The sequence below is a fragment of the Amphiura filiformis genome, chromosome 11 (assembly GCF_039555335.1).
Source record: "Amphiura filiformis chromosome 11, Afil_fr2py, whole genome shotgun sequence".
Classification (NCBI taxonomy): Eukaryota; Metazoa; Echinodermata; class Ophiuroidea; order Amphilepidida; family Amphiuridae; genus Amphiura; species Amphiura filiformis.
Genome location: NC_092638.1, coordinates 55,293,183 through 55,308,663, shown reverse-complemented (window position 1 = coordinate 55,308,663; position 15,481 = coordinate 55,293,183). Strand labels below are relative to the sequence as shown.

Here is a 15,481-nt window from a genome sequence, read left to right as displayed (position 1 = left end):
CGCAAAGGTATAGCCATGGGCTCCCGTCTTGGATCAGGTGTTGCATGCCTCACCATGGGCTACATCGAGAGGAGCATGCTTAACCATTATAGGGGATCCAACCCCATCCTCTTTAAGAGATATATTGACGACATTTTAGGTATTTTTGTCGGTGACCACCAGGACCTCGAGTCATTCATTAATTATGTCAATAGCTATCACGACAACATCACCTACACCCACGAAATATCCAGCAGCAGTATCTCTTTCCTGGACTTGCAACTTTCTATTCAAGAGGACAGTATCAACACCACCATCCATTACAAACAGACTGACTCCCACAACTTTCTCCGCTTTGAATCCAGCCATCCTCCAGCATGTAAAACATCTATTCCTTACAGCCAACTGCTCAGAGCTAAACGCACATGTAGCCAAGAAGAAGACTTCAAAGAAGTTGCCGGAGAAATGATTGGATTCTTCAATGACCGCCGCTATCCAGATAATATCACCAAGTCTGCCCTAACGCGCGTCAATAAAGTCCAACGTGATGAGGCTCTTCAACCATCCAGCCGCGATAAATCCAATCGGACTCCTCTTGTGCTCACCTATCACCCTCACAACGTCCCCATCCGGAACATCATATTCAAGAACTATAAGACTCTGCAGCATGATCCATCCACTCAGCACGTTTTCACAAATCCTCCTGTAACTGCTTTTAGGAAAGATCGAACCTCTCAAACCACCTTGTTCACAAGCATCCCATCCTCATGCTTTGGACCAGAACAATGCCAAAGCTGGAACATACAGTTGTGCTCGTAAACGTTGCAATACTTGCCCTTACGTATCCAACGAGGCCAATCTTTGTATTCATGGTCCATCTGGGCACTTCGATATCAAGGATCAATTCACCTGTACCTCTACGAACGTTGTCTATGTGATTATCTGCACTCGCTGCAATATTCTTTACGTTGGTGAGACTTTACGGAGGTTGGCTGACCGGTTCACTGAACATTTGCGTTCAATAAGGTGCAATTTTGACGGTTTTCCGGTGGCCCGTCACTTCAATCCACCCAACGCATGTACCATCAATGACATCAGAGTTACGGGGCCATTCACACCAGAGGCAATAGTCAAGATCGCATCGCTGCTGAACATCAACTCATTTTCAAACTGGGCACTGTTCAACCAAAAGGACTCAATAACAAATTTGACATTTTCAGTGTCTAACTTTTTCCCAGCTCTTGGACTATAACATCTTTTGGGGTTTTTGTTCGCCTTTGGCTCCTGGTCTATATTGTGTTGTTTTATTTTTCTCGCATTTTGCCTATGTCATCAACAAGGTCTGACCATGCACAATGGATGATTTTTTCTCTGCTTTGCTTGGTCAATCACCTTTTTTACCATGTTTGTAAGTGTGTAGTTCAGAACAATCTTGTTTTTATACTTTTTTGTCCTGAGTTACTCACCCCACCAATTTTGTTTCTTGTATTATGTAATTGCCAGTTTGTTTCTTTTTTGATTTGTGCATTTTGCTTTGCCTGGTATCATCACACTTGTTAAAGGGTTTTACACCCGAAACGTCGTGTCTCTTGAATTGTATTCAATTTTGCACTGCGCCTATAAATCTCTCCACTTCGACCATTATATATAGATATATATATATATATACACAAGTTCAAATAAAACCAGGTCTTAAAATAATAATTGTTAATAGGTCATGAATTGTTGCATGTATATGATGCTACCTTCAACAAGTACTATAGGGAGGGATATTTGTGTACATCCATATCAAAACGATTCTCTTGTCGGCTGCTACATGTGTCTCTTTTTACATAATAGTTAGGAAGAAATACCAGACTCATCTCAAGTGGATGGAGGTCACTTCAAATCATCCCCAAGTCACATGGTTTAGGAATATTCTCTGTATTCTGTGACTTGATTTAAAGTGACCTCCACTTGAGATAGTCTGGTATTTATTCCTAGCTATTATATAAAAAGAGACACATGTAGCAGCGGACAAGTACATCCTTTTGATATGAATGAACACATTCAAGCGGTATGAAATTTTCATGATTTGAACTATTCACAATTACAGTTACACATCACTATGGACCACAATAGCCTCATTCCAATGGCATAGTTCAATAACCTCAATTAAAAAACCATAGTGCAAACTTTGACCTCAAGTTACAGAGTGAGTTTTTGTCTCGAAATTTTCAAAGGTCATTCAATGAATGAAATTAAAAATTGCTTAAATGTGAAGGATAAGTCATAAGGTATTTTTGAAATGAAAAATTTGGCAAAAAAACAAGTAAACAGCAGTTTTGTTTACCCAAAATTATTTTACAATAACATTTTGACAAAAAACATTTTTGTTGGGTTTAAAACATTTTCAAATCATGCTTGTGTTTGGTGGGGATTTTATGTTTATTTGGCTATTCCAGTTGAAATCCATACACCCCCTATGGAAGACATGACCTTAATCTTCCACATAGGGAGTGTGAATTTCAAATAGGGTTACCTGAATGGAGCAGCTGGGCAGGGACTATTTTTTGCTGTAAATTACTTTTGTGTTCTAGTCATAAATCAAAGATAAAATTAGATTGATGTAATGTATTTTTTATGCCTAGAAATTTGGAATAGCTGTCATCTTCTCATATCTGACCTATACTACTCTTCAGGTAGAGATAATGATGTCACAGCTCCATGGCGACAGCCTCAGCACCTACATCAGTATTAACCCATAATATGGGGAAATGGTTTTATTTTTGTTCATATTAAGTCCACAAAATGTTAATGCATGTATGCAGTAAGCATGCATATTACACATGATGTCATGTACCATATTTTTGTTTGTCCATCATCAAAGCTATCATCGGTGATATTATGAGGCTTCTTTTGGTAAACAATGTACAATGAATGCCAATTATCAGTGTAGTGCTAAAAGTTTATTTATAAAAAACAATTCAACTATTATTAAAATATTTATTGTCCAATTTAAAATTTAACAAGACGAATGCTCTCAAATGGTCTCTTGTATGGTTTGTAGGTTGGAAAATTTGGGAAAACGGACACTAGCTGCAACGTATAAAAGACTTCTAGGTTAAGTCAAGCTTCTGCAGCACATCGTTAACGTTGACACATCCACAGAGTGATAAAGAGACTGGTATTCATCAGTGGCCAGCGATGGTACTGACGTAAATAACACTGTATGTAGTCAGTCGGTCCATTAGGTCTTGTGCTTGTAGTACAGCAGATAACAGTATCAGCTGGTGTCAAACTTACTTGATTCCAGGGGGTGCCTGTTATGTATGGAAACATTGCACATACTACTTTTTCTCTCTTTGTTTTTTTTTTTTTTTTTTGGTGGGGGGCAGGTATATTCACATATCATTTTCTCACATTTTTACTTATTTGTACTGGTTTAAAATTCCATGAGTGACAAAAATTAGTTGTAGTATGTTTCAGCATCTCGAAAAATAATTTATTTGTCTGGTATTTATTTCCAAGCAACTTGTTTTATTTTTTTGACAAAAATCTGGCATCAAAGATTTCCTTGAAATATTTCAAAATAGGAATTAAAAGACAAAAAAGAAGGGAAAACATGTCAGAGTTAGGTTTTTAATTCTATATAATCTTTTTAGACTTAGTTAGAATGGCAATAGGGGGGAGGCAAAAATAAAAAAAAGTACAAAAAAAGGCATAAAAAGCTTAAATATCAGGGTGGCCATCATCCAACTGGGGGGGGGGGCAAGTCTTCTTACTGGGGGGCTGCCCTTTGCCCTCCCCCTTGTCTATGTCGCTGGGTAATAAGCATTTTGATTTGATCAGAAACTCTCAGATATGGTCTGTGGAAAGTTGAAAATAATATTTTGCTTGTTCATTTCTCAAGTGGATGAGATTATATTCCCCTCTCCATCTCAATATCTGTATGCCTAGACTTCAGAGAACACTGCATTTTTGGGTTATTCCACTTGCAATCCATATACCCCCCTCTTAAGGGTATATGATGTATTGTTGGTTGAAGCAGCTGAAAAAATTAGTTCACAGCATCTTGCAAATGGTAGTGAGCTTTAGCAAAAATTGCATTGCTCAATTCATAGCGGCGTGTAGAAGAATTCAAATATCACAGATATACTTTTGTAGGTCCTGTGGTTCTTGAGTTATGTTGTAAAGAGGGCTGAAACAACAACACTTTTGTAAAATGTACATAACCCATTAACAACAATAAATTAAGCAAGTTTTCAAAGTAGGACTATATGATTTGTAGAATGAACTTTTGCAAAACACCAAAGTGTTATTTTTCAATAGAATATTGATTCAGATAATGAAAATCGATTTTTTTTTTGGCTTCTTCGACCAACAATACCTCTTATACCCTTAAAGGCATGACCTTAATCTTCCACACAGGGAGTGTGAATTTCAATTGGAGGTATCATGTACTTGCATGAGTGACTGCATTTGAAATCTGCACCCTCTGTTGGGAGCTAAAAGTCATGTCTTCCATAGGGGTGTATGGATTTTAACTGGAAGAGTCCAAAATCATTTCATCACTAAGCATTTATTTTTAGACAATCAATTTGCAGCAAGCTCCAAAGCAAACAGCTATCATACACATGCCAATACCACAAGGAAAATAAGACTCATAACACTGGGAATTTGGGTGTACACACGTGGTGAAGAAGTGAAATATATTTGGTTCAGTGCCATAAATTGCATTATAGCCCCTTTTCTCCTCAACACAGGGAATATCCGTACGAGCAGTGAACTCCTTAAATTTGGTGTGTAAAAGATGAGTTGAATAACCTAGCATTTATTTTCCAAAATTGTACAATTTGACTTGATATATTAACACTTTTGCAGATTTGCATTTGGTACATATCATATATACAACTTTGCTTTTATTTGGATACAGTTGTTTGTGATCAACTGTTGTTTTTATTTGTCACTTTTTTCTTTTGAATTTTTGTTTTGTTTTTATTATTGCTGGTTATGTTGTGGTTGTTTTATTCATCATGATCTTTCTGGAAAGAATAATTAGGCTTATTGCTGGTTATGGCAGTGATGATGATGATGATGATGATGACGATTCCAGTTATTGAGGTATTGGTTGTAGTGGCTATAGGGGTAATAGTGGCAGTGATGGTAGTCATGGAAATGATGGTGTGGTGATGATAATTATGATGATTGTGATTATGATGATCGGAATTGGTCACTGTTGGTGATCGAAGTTTCAAAGTTGTCGCAGCAAATGCCTGGAACTCTTTGCCGAGACAATTGCGGACTGCTGGAACTACAGAAATTTTCAAGGGAAATCTTAAGACTTTTCTATTTTAAGAACTTTGTATTTCATTTATTTGTTGTAAACGATATGGTACCTTGTGAATAGCGTCCTAAATACCTGTTTGTTGTTGTTGTTGTGATGATTCCAATGCTGGGGGTATTGGTTGTAAAAATGATATTGGTGGTGATGATGATGATTCCAATGCCTGTGGTGGCTATGATGATGTCATGGAAATGATGGTGGTGGTGGTGATGGTGATATGATGATGACAATGAAGATGATCTCAATGGGGATGATGATGATAATAACGATGAATAAATAATGGAGGCAGTGGTTGTTGTAGGGGCAATGGTGGCAGCAGTGATGATGATTATAATGGTAGTGATGATGATGTAAAGGATGTAGATGATGATGGTGAGGATGACAATGATTATCATGATCGAGGCAGTAGTTGTAGCAGTGACTGCAGCAATGATGGTGATGATAATCATGATAATGATGATGATGAATGCCTCAGCAACAGGGTTAGCAGCAATGCAAATTATGATGAAATAAATATAATAACAATGATGTATATTGATGATTATAATTGTGATGAGAAAATGATGGAAATGGAGGTAGAAGAAAATAAAAATCCCTTTAAAAAGGGATGCGTCTGGTCCAGAGAAAAGATTGGATGCGTTGTGGTCATGGAAACAGATTGACGAATCAGGATCCAAGTACTAGTATATTCTCATGACTTTTTATTAATCGACATAAATATAAAAATGAATATAGTTGGTGGTATTTAAATAATTTTTTGAGAATTATTACTTTTTATTGTTGATGGTATTGGACATAGGTTTCTCTCACACTTAGATGCTAAGTGTCTATTTGTTTCTCAGAGTGAATAACTACAGAGAACAGTTCATCACACATTTGGAAAATTAGACACAGCATGTTGCATGCACTGCACACAGCTCTATGTGATACCAGGCCATGTGCAGGTATAACTGAGCACAATTGCTCCTGTTGTAATGAGAGTGTGACCCCCTGGTGGAAGTTGAGATGCCATCACTATGCCAGGTTGGCCGTTGATATTTCAGTTGGAGTAGTTAAACCTTTGGTGTTGTGACGGTAAGGATCATTATATATATAGATATATATATAGAACTCTAAGATAGATGTCTTTTTGACTGGCATATTATCTTCACTTTATTCACGGATATATTTGTACGGTTTTGGATTTTCAATCTGTTGTTTTAAGAGTTGCCTTGTGGAATTTATCTGGAAGTGGAATAAATATAATCTTGGTATATCGACAGATGAAAGGAGTTTGTTATAAATGTAGGTATGAATTAAGATGCTTTGTTTACATTTGTTTGTATGCTTAATTTGCTTGCATATTTTTTGATTTGTTTGTTTACTTTATAATGTGCTTTTATTTCAGGTATTTCTCATTTTGAATTTTATTATTTGGCATTTGGACTGTTCATACAGGACTTCCGACATACCTGGTCTGTTTAGGGTGATATACTTAATATATTAAACCTATATGTCATTAATCTATCAAAATATGAAGTAAGCCTGTTTCAATCTTGGTAGTGTGCAGTAGTCTAGCCAGCAGGGGAGGGGGGGATGTTTGGAAAAGTGCCCCCTGACAACAATGAATGAGAAAAGTGCCCCTCTGACAACAATTTTGAAGTGGGAATTTTGGCAAAAAGAGAACTGCATAAAAGAGTAGTCTTTTGGAGTGAAAAATGTGCTATTCCATTTGAGATCCATACACCCCTATGGAAGGTATGACCTTAATCTCGCACACAGGGAGTGTGTATTTCAAATGGGAGTTACCTGAAGGGTGGCTCCATTTGAAATCTACACCCCATATGATGGAGATTAAGATCATGTCTTCCATAGGGGTGTATGGATCTCAACAGAAATAACCCAATTCGGGTAAAGGTAGAGTACTGCATTAAGAGAAAGTAAGTTAGGAAAAGTAAGAGTTTATTTCCCAGAGAAGATAATAATGGTGATATATCCTACAGTTCACGCATACATTAAAATAATTAGATGCAAGTTTGTGTGTTCCTACAATCTAATGAATAAATATATCACCTCGGGTGCAGGTGAAAATATTCATTAGCACAAACAAACAAACAAATGGCATTACTGCAGCACATGCACGTGAATATTCATGATTGAAAATTTATATTCATATGATTGGCAGTTACTAGGAATAGTGTGTTGGGTTATTTTGTGTGTCAGTAAATGATGACCTCCTCATCCTGACAGTGGCAGTGCCAGGATTTTTTTTTTTGGGGGGGGGGGAAAAGTGAATTTCAGGGGGGGTAAAATCAACAAATTTTGCACAAAATTGCCGCAAAAGTGGAAATTTTGTTTTTTTACTGGGAGGGGGCAAGAGTTCTGACTGGGGTAAATCAAAATTGCCGCAAAAAGTGGACATTTTTGTTTTTACTGGGAGGGGGTCAAGAGTTCTGACTGGGGGTATTTACCCCCCATCCCCCCATGGTGCCGCGACTGCATCCTGACTCCCCCTTGATTAAACCACTTTTCATGGTAAAATGTTATAATGTGCCCAAGAAGGTCCCTATATTAGAAAGAAACATAACCAAGGGACCAATTTTTCATGTTTGCTCATAAAAGCATGCCCATACAAGGGGGGTTGGGGGTAGGCCTACGGCAACACCCTACCCACCCCCAATTTGCAAAAGTATAAAAAGGTCCAAAAAATCCCATTTTGCAAGATTTTTTATGCTTTTTTGGTCAAAAAGAGGTTAACATTTTGGGATGTAGGTCCACTTTTCACAAAATTTGTTTGCTATTTGGAAAAAGGTCCACATTTTGGAAATTCTGCAGCTCAAAATGCAAAATATCCTGGCAACGGGCCTGGTCTGCCATCTGCTTTGCTACTTAAATACCAGCAGATAAGGCTCAACAGATACCAAGTTTATTTCCTATATAGGCTGTGTGCATTTCCGTTTTGGGCACAATTCAAAAGCATTTTACATTTTTATACATAGGTCTAGTATAATATGCAGTGTTATGATCAGATGGGGAGCGTACATGCTCATGTGAGTCGGGATGCAAGTTTGAACTTCGAACGAGTATATTCTATATGTCTTTGTCCGTAACATAAAGGTCATGGAAGCTCCAGCTAGAATCACATGATACGACACATAGTGCTATCACCTTGTCCTCAATAATGCCCTGTAGCATTGTGTACAAAGTGAGAGGATGGCACCCTGTTGCGGAGACGTCTCAAGTTCAGGACGGCCCACTGAGGAGAGACTTATTTTAACTCTTTGATTGCAGTGAAAATTTGGAGAACTTTAAATATACATTGGAAGAAATTGTATCTGTGTTATGATATAGGCTGATGTGATAAGTAGGCTATTCTTTATTACATCAGGTATATATATATATATATATAAAACATGAAATGATGTCGGAATTTATGAGAACTTTCTTGAATCTAAATGTAATGCAGCTCTAGCTTCCTAGCATTATTAAAGGGGCATTGCAATATTTCACAATATTGCGCCCTCACTTTTGTTCTAAGTCTAGTTTTTAACATGTACACATGCTTGTCCTTCAGCGTCTTTCATGTAAAAAAAAATCATGATTTTGTATTTTATAGTTCCAGCAGATCTGGTACTTTATTTCACAACACAGTTCAGGTAAGCTTTACGCAACTTGCACAATATGTTCCTGCTCCAGAAAGTCGGACAGGACTGCTTATTGGAATATTTGCGGTGTTTTTGGGAAAAAATAAGAAAGGTCAATTTTTTTTCAAATGATAGACGGCTTTTCCTCCCAGCTACATACACTAAATGTACATATCATCAGATTTATACAGTTTACTTCGAGGCCTGTAAATGTCAAAAATATCAATTTTTTTGCCATAAAATGTGTATTATAATTATTGTGAATTTCAAAAAATAAAAATTATTTGATATCATAAGGACATTCCTTGTATTCAGAATGCAATTTTATGTGTCTGATGTGCTCTCATGTCCTAAAATATACGGTGCAAACGTTGCTATCTGATCCTTTAAGGATGTCAAAATTGAAATCTGTCTACCGAGTATCTAAAACTACAGACCTATCATGCCGGGAAGTGCAATTCCCAGCTCTCATTTTATATTCTGTCACGTTCGAGAAGATTCATATCTTGCACCCTCTGATGTTGTCTCTACCTCAGCACATTCATGTTCATGTATTCATGGCATTTGCACATAGTGATGCAGCTTGGGTGTTTATCAGCTCCTTCCTATTGGTGATAAGTTAGTTGAGGCAGCTAAAAAGATCGATTTTCATTATCAAAATCAATTAAATTACTGAAAAATAACACCTTCATGTTTTGCAAAAGTTTATTCTACAAATCATATACTTTGAAAACTTGCTTAATTTATTGCTGTTAATGACTTATTTACGTTTTACAAAGGTGGTGAAGTTTCAGCCCTCTTTAACACATAACTTAGGAACCACAGGACCTACAAAAGTATATAACTGTGATATTTGAATTATTCTACATGTTGGCTATGAAATGATCAATGTAATTTTTGCCAAAGCTCACTACCATTCGCAAGATGCTGTGATCTACCAAATATCGCAACAGTTTAAGATAGTTGTTACTACATGTAACCTTAAAATGTGTAACTTGGACCTAATGAATCAAAACAGTTTTTCTCCAAAACAGTGACAGTCTTTTAGCCTGCATACATTGATTCTGTTCTCGGGGTTTTAAAAATGTCAAAGTTCATGGAAAAAAAATCTTCTTTTGTAATAATATTCGCATATTCAGTAAATGAGTACAAACATGCCTAGTATTGGTTCAGTGGTTCTTAAGATTCTCTTTCCTTGTGAAAATTTTTGCTCAATTCACTAGGTAGTCAGTGGCGTACCGTGGCCGCTCCTACCCGGGGGGCTGCAGAAAAGGTAAATTTTGCCGCCCCATTCTTCAGCAGCCCGAAAAGGTTGACCCAATTTTTTTTGATGGTTTGAAAAAGTGAAGAACAAAATAAAAAACATATCAAAATGTTGTGCTGTGGGGCAGGTTTGGCCTTACTGGGGAAAAATGTTTAAAAGTTAAAAATGTTTTAAAATGTTATTAAAATTTACCCTCTCATACGCTTTAAATTACCAGACATTTTTTTCTGTTTTTTTTTTTTTGTGTTACGCCAATCAAACAATTTTTTTAGGCCTAAATACTGTAAAAGTAGAGACTTTTATTTTGCGAATTTCACCGAGTAAAGACAAAAACATGAAATTGAAAACTTCCAAAAATAATAGAGTTGCATTATAATTAGTGTTGATGCCGCAAAATGCAATTCTTGTGCAATGTGCAAAATCCCTAAAATCGCAGCAATTTCTTCTCGAGAAAATATTGACATATAAAGTTATACATCAGTAAACAACATGTTTTTAGGTCATGATCATCAGATGAAAGGTGACATCATTTATAATAGACAAATATATCATTGCAAATCTGTTGATGGATGGATGTGGTGCCAATGCAAATCCTCCTGGTATACTTGTCAAATATAACTTACATAAAAATGTTAAAAGTCAAAATGTATTTGCTTAATTACATTAACACCTCTTCACAGAGGCTGTGAGCTCAATATCCTCCTAATGCTTTTTGAAATAAATCAAAAAATATTTTACAAAATGTAAAAAGGTATGTGTTGCCTTATTTGTTTTACACATATGGACCAATTTTTAGCATCACACATCATTGTGTTCATTGTGTTTGATTACGTAACAAAAAAAAAATTAGGGTTTAGGTCGCTCAGGGTTTTTTTTATTATTATTTTACACACACACATTTTAAACTGTAAATTACGTATGATAAAGGCTTTGGAACTGTTTTTTATTTATTTTTTTTATTTATTTATTTTTTTATTTATTGATTTGGCAAAAATAAGGAAAAAGTCTAGGTCGGGCCTATTTTTTAGGGTCGGTCGGGTTACGCCAATTTAACAATTTTTTAGGCCTTATTTGATTTTTGCTCTCTTTCCATGTTCAAAAGAATAGGAAAGTGCAGTTCTCAGGATTTCTACTAGCTTTTCAAAATTTTGCTGACAAGTGTAATCACACCCTTGTTAAAACACATTGAAATATTATAGCAGGCTTGTCATTTGGGACGTGAAATGGTTAATAATGTACAACAATGACAATTGAATCAAAATATGTAATACCTGACTTGTCAAAGTTTAGCCAATTATTGCAAATCAAAAGGCAAATTTTCTCAGCGGGAGACAAGCTGGCTGTAGTCATGTATGGAGACTTGACACAGCCGGCAGTAATGTTTCAATGTGACTCAGTGTTGCCAGTCATTGGGCTACTTTTGATTTGCTCATTCTTCCCTAACTCCCATTTTGCTTTTTGCATTTAGGGTAAAAAAAATGGAAGAAAGAGAGAGAAGAGAAAAATTGTTTTCCCTCCTTCGTTTTTAAGAACCACCGACTCGGACCCCTCGGTGTGGAGAACAAGACCTGGGATAACAAACCACGAGTGTGAATGTTGCCAGGCCAGCTTTTTCATTTATATACGTCTGTCATTGCATTAATGTACAAAATTCTTGAAAAACTTAACCACCTTTCTACATTGCTGCTTTGCCTGCACATAGTCATTAGTATTGGCAACTGAATGTTAGTGGGTTTTAAATTGTGACATGATCAAGGAAATGAGTCGTTAGCCAAGAAAGTGTTAAAATTCTTTTGTTACACAGCCGTGACGTTAGTCACGGCTGTGTCTTTTTTCTTACAGGTTCTTTCTTTCTTTCTTCTTTCTTCTGTCAACCATTACATTTGCTCTAGCACTCACATGCTTACATCGATTTTGACCTAACTTGGTCACAATGATCATTGACCGTGCCCCTACATGTCACATGAAACTTGTGGGGTCAAAGGTCACGCAGAGGTCAAAGGGGTCAAAGTCTTGATTTCAACTAAAAATGCATCTTCTCCCACGACTTACGTATGACAGCGACGCCACTTGCACACATGAATTGTTATTACCCAGTGTCTATGTGGTGTACACAGATTTGGGGTCAAAGGTCATTAAGGGGTCACTTCCGGTATAAAACGAAAAACCTTCAAAAATTTTTATTAGCCAAGTAAAACATGGGACAGTAACGGTATGTTCACATATGATATCTTCAGTCACCCAATGTATATGTGGTATTTTTTTTATTTGAGGTCAAATCTCATTAAGGGGTCACTTCCGGTATAAAACGAAATACCTTTAAAATGCATCTTCTTCCACAGATTATGTAGGACAGTGACGCCACTTTCACACATGCATTGTTATTAACTAGTGTCTATGGGGTGTACACAGATTTGGGGTCAAAGGTCATTAAGGGGTCACTTCCGGTGTAAATCGAAATATCTTCAAAAAATTTTATTAGCTAAGAAAAACATAGGAGAGTGATGGTGTGTTTACACATGAATTATGTTTACCCAATGTATATATGGTATTTTTTTATTTGGGGTCAAAGGTCATTAAAGGGTCATTTCGGTATAAAACGCGAAATACCTTTAAAATGCATCTTCTCCCACAAATTACGAGGGACAGTGATGCCACTTACACACATGCATTGTTATTACCCAGTGTCTATGGGGTGTACACAGATTTGGGGTCAAAGGTCATTAAGGGGTCACTTCTGGTATAAAACGAAATAACTTCAAAAAACTTTATCAGCAAAGAAAAATATAGCACAGAGACGGTACATTCACACATGAATTGATGTTACTCAGTATATATGTGGTATTTTTTATTTGGGGGTAAAAGGTCATTAAGGGGTCACTTCCGGTCTGAGACAAAAACCTTCAAAATGCCCCTTCTGCCACAAATAACATGGCAAAGTGATGACACGTGCACACATATATTGACATTAGCCAAAGTCTATGGGGTTTTCATATATTTTGAGGTCAAAGGTCATTAAGGGGTCACAACACGGCTGTGTTCGTGGTCTTAGACCACAGCTAAGTCTAGTTTTATATTGTTTTCAGTAATTGATAAATTAACATAACTTCACAAAGGAAAGTCGTATCAACATGGGGTTTCGGTTTCTGAAAGCTCTAAATGTCATCTTTAGAAACATATGTAAAACTCATTTTCGACCAGGGTCAACATGTGACTTATTCCCCTTGATCATATCACAATTTTGTGCTATTTTGGAAATGTGCGAAAAGTGCAAAAATTAACGAAACACAAACATTTCCACCTTTACAGTAATATAGATGGGCTATTCCAGTTAAAATCCATACACCCCTCATGACCTTCATCTCCCACACAGGGTTGTAGATTTCAAATGGATTCACCTATTCAGATAACCCCATTTGAAATTCACACTCCCTGTGTGGGAGATTAAGGTCATGTTTTCCATAAGGGGTGTAAGGATTTCAACTGGAATGGCCACATGTCCTGATAAATGTAGTAGATTTGTCCAACAGTGAAACCTGTAGTGATTTGCAGGGTAGGTTTGTGGATTGGTAATTGATTTCATTATGTTGTGTTATCACTGCTGTTTGTTCAGTACAGCGACCTTCCAGGGAGTTAACATTCAATATTTAAAGGAAATCACAGTAAAAATAACAAACAAAAATATCATTCAACTCCTAGGGAATTTGATTTCAGTTTTCTCTGGATACTTTAATTTGATTATGTAATGATAAAGACCTGTATATGGGGTGGGGGCACTATTTGCATTATGTATTGTATAATGGGGGGGGGGGCAAGCCACCGTGAAAAGGACAAGTTCATCTGCCATCCACTCAACAAAGGGGTCTTTGGGGCATTGTGTGAGAAATAGGGGTCTTTCAAGGGAAAGATTGGGGGTCAAGGTCATGGAAAATTTAGTAAAAAGAACTTAATAAAAAGATATTTTGGTGCAGATTTGATTCTAAATAAGGATCTGTGCAGGACATAAGAATTTATTTTGGGAACAAATTTTGAAAAAGTGGATTTTTTTCCAAGGGAGGGGGCAATTTTGTGAAAAGTGGACTTTCTTCTCAAAATTGGACCTTTTTGACCAAAATTTTTTTTATTTTAGGTATTTTCACATAATGTAAGTCAGTGTTTAGGGTGTGAAATTTGAGAGCCTGCTTGACAACACATGATATATATGAGTGCCTCCCCTTACACACGTTGGTCTGTAGTATATCTGACAAAATCTTTGCAACAGTGAGTGAACTGGAAATTGGCTATTCTAGTTGAAATCCATACACCCCCTATGGAAGACATAACCTTTATCCTCCAATCAGGGAGAGTGAACTCCAAATGGGCTTACCTAAATGGGAGTCCATTTGAAATCTACACCCCCTGTGTGGGAGATGAAAGTTGTGTCTTCCATAGGGGGTGTATGGATTTCAACTGGAATAGCCCAAATAGCCATTATCATTATGGCGTAGTTAATTCTCACCATTACTCCATAGATAGATGATGTATATGGCTGACACTTAGAGATGGGAAGTGCTTAGAGAAAGGGCATCTTTTTATAGACGTCATTTTTGACATGATAGAGGTTAGAATGCTTGTAATGCTGTCATCCTTGCATCTCACTGATATGATATCAAGGGCACTATTGACTGATTTATAAAAGCGTACATGTCTTTTATCAATGTTGTGAGTTAACCCCAACGAGGTAGATAAGCACCCAGCTTGCCAAAGCGATGATGTTGTCTCCTCCAGGTTGTTCGTTGCCGGTTTGTTATAAATCAAACCCTGAATTGCACGCAGGAGGAGGGCACTTTTAGATTGTGCCTAAAATTCCAGTTAGGTCAAGGCAGCCCATAGCGCCACCGGCAGTCAGGCCAGGTCAGCGCTCATGGCTTGTTATCCCTGGTCTTGTCCTCCACACCCGAGGGGTCTGTGGTTCTTAATCAGACCAAAGCAAACAACTTTTCTCTAAATCATCTTCCTTCCTTCTTTCCTTTCCCTTGCCAAAAATCAGAAAGGGTGTTAGGTTAAGGAATTGGGATAAAAAATGGGCTATTCCAGTTGAAATCCATACACCCTGTATTGAAGATTATGACCTTAATCTCCCACATATGAAAAAGTGAATTTCAAATGGGGTGACCTCTATACCCTTTATGTGGGAGACTTAAAGGAGAACTTTATCGATCCTGACATTGGCTCTTATATGTTAGATAAATGTTATGATAATGTAAAATCATTAGAAGTTACCTGTAATGAAGAAATCAAAGAATTTAT

General features: G+C 36.9%; 1 protein-coding gene across 1 annotated transcript in view; it reads left to right on the top strand.

Moving 5' to 3' along the window:
- Positions 1-15,481, top strand: part of LOC140165021 (uncharacterized) — a 209,351-nt gene that overhangs the window by 170,652 nt on the left and 23,218 nt on the right. The gene's annotated exons all lie outside the window — the stretch shown is intronic.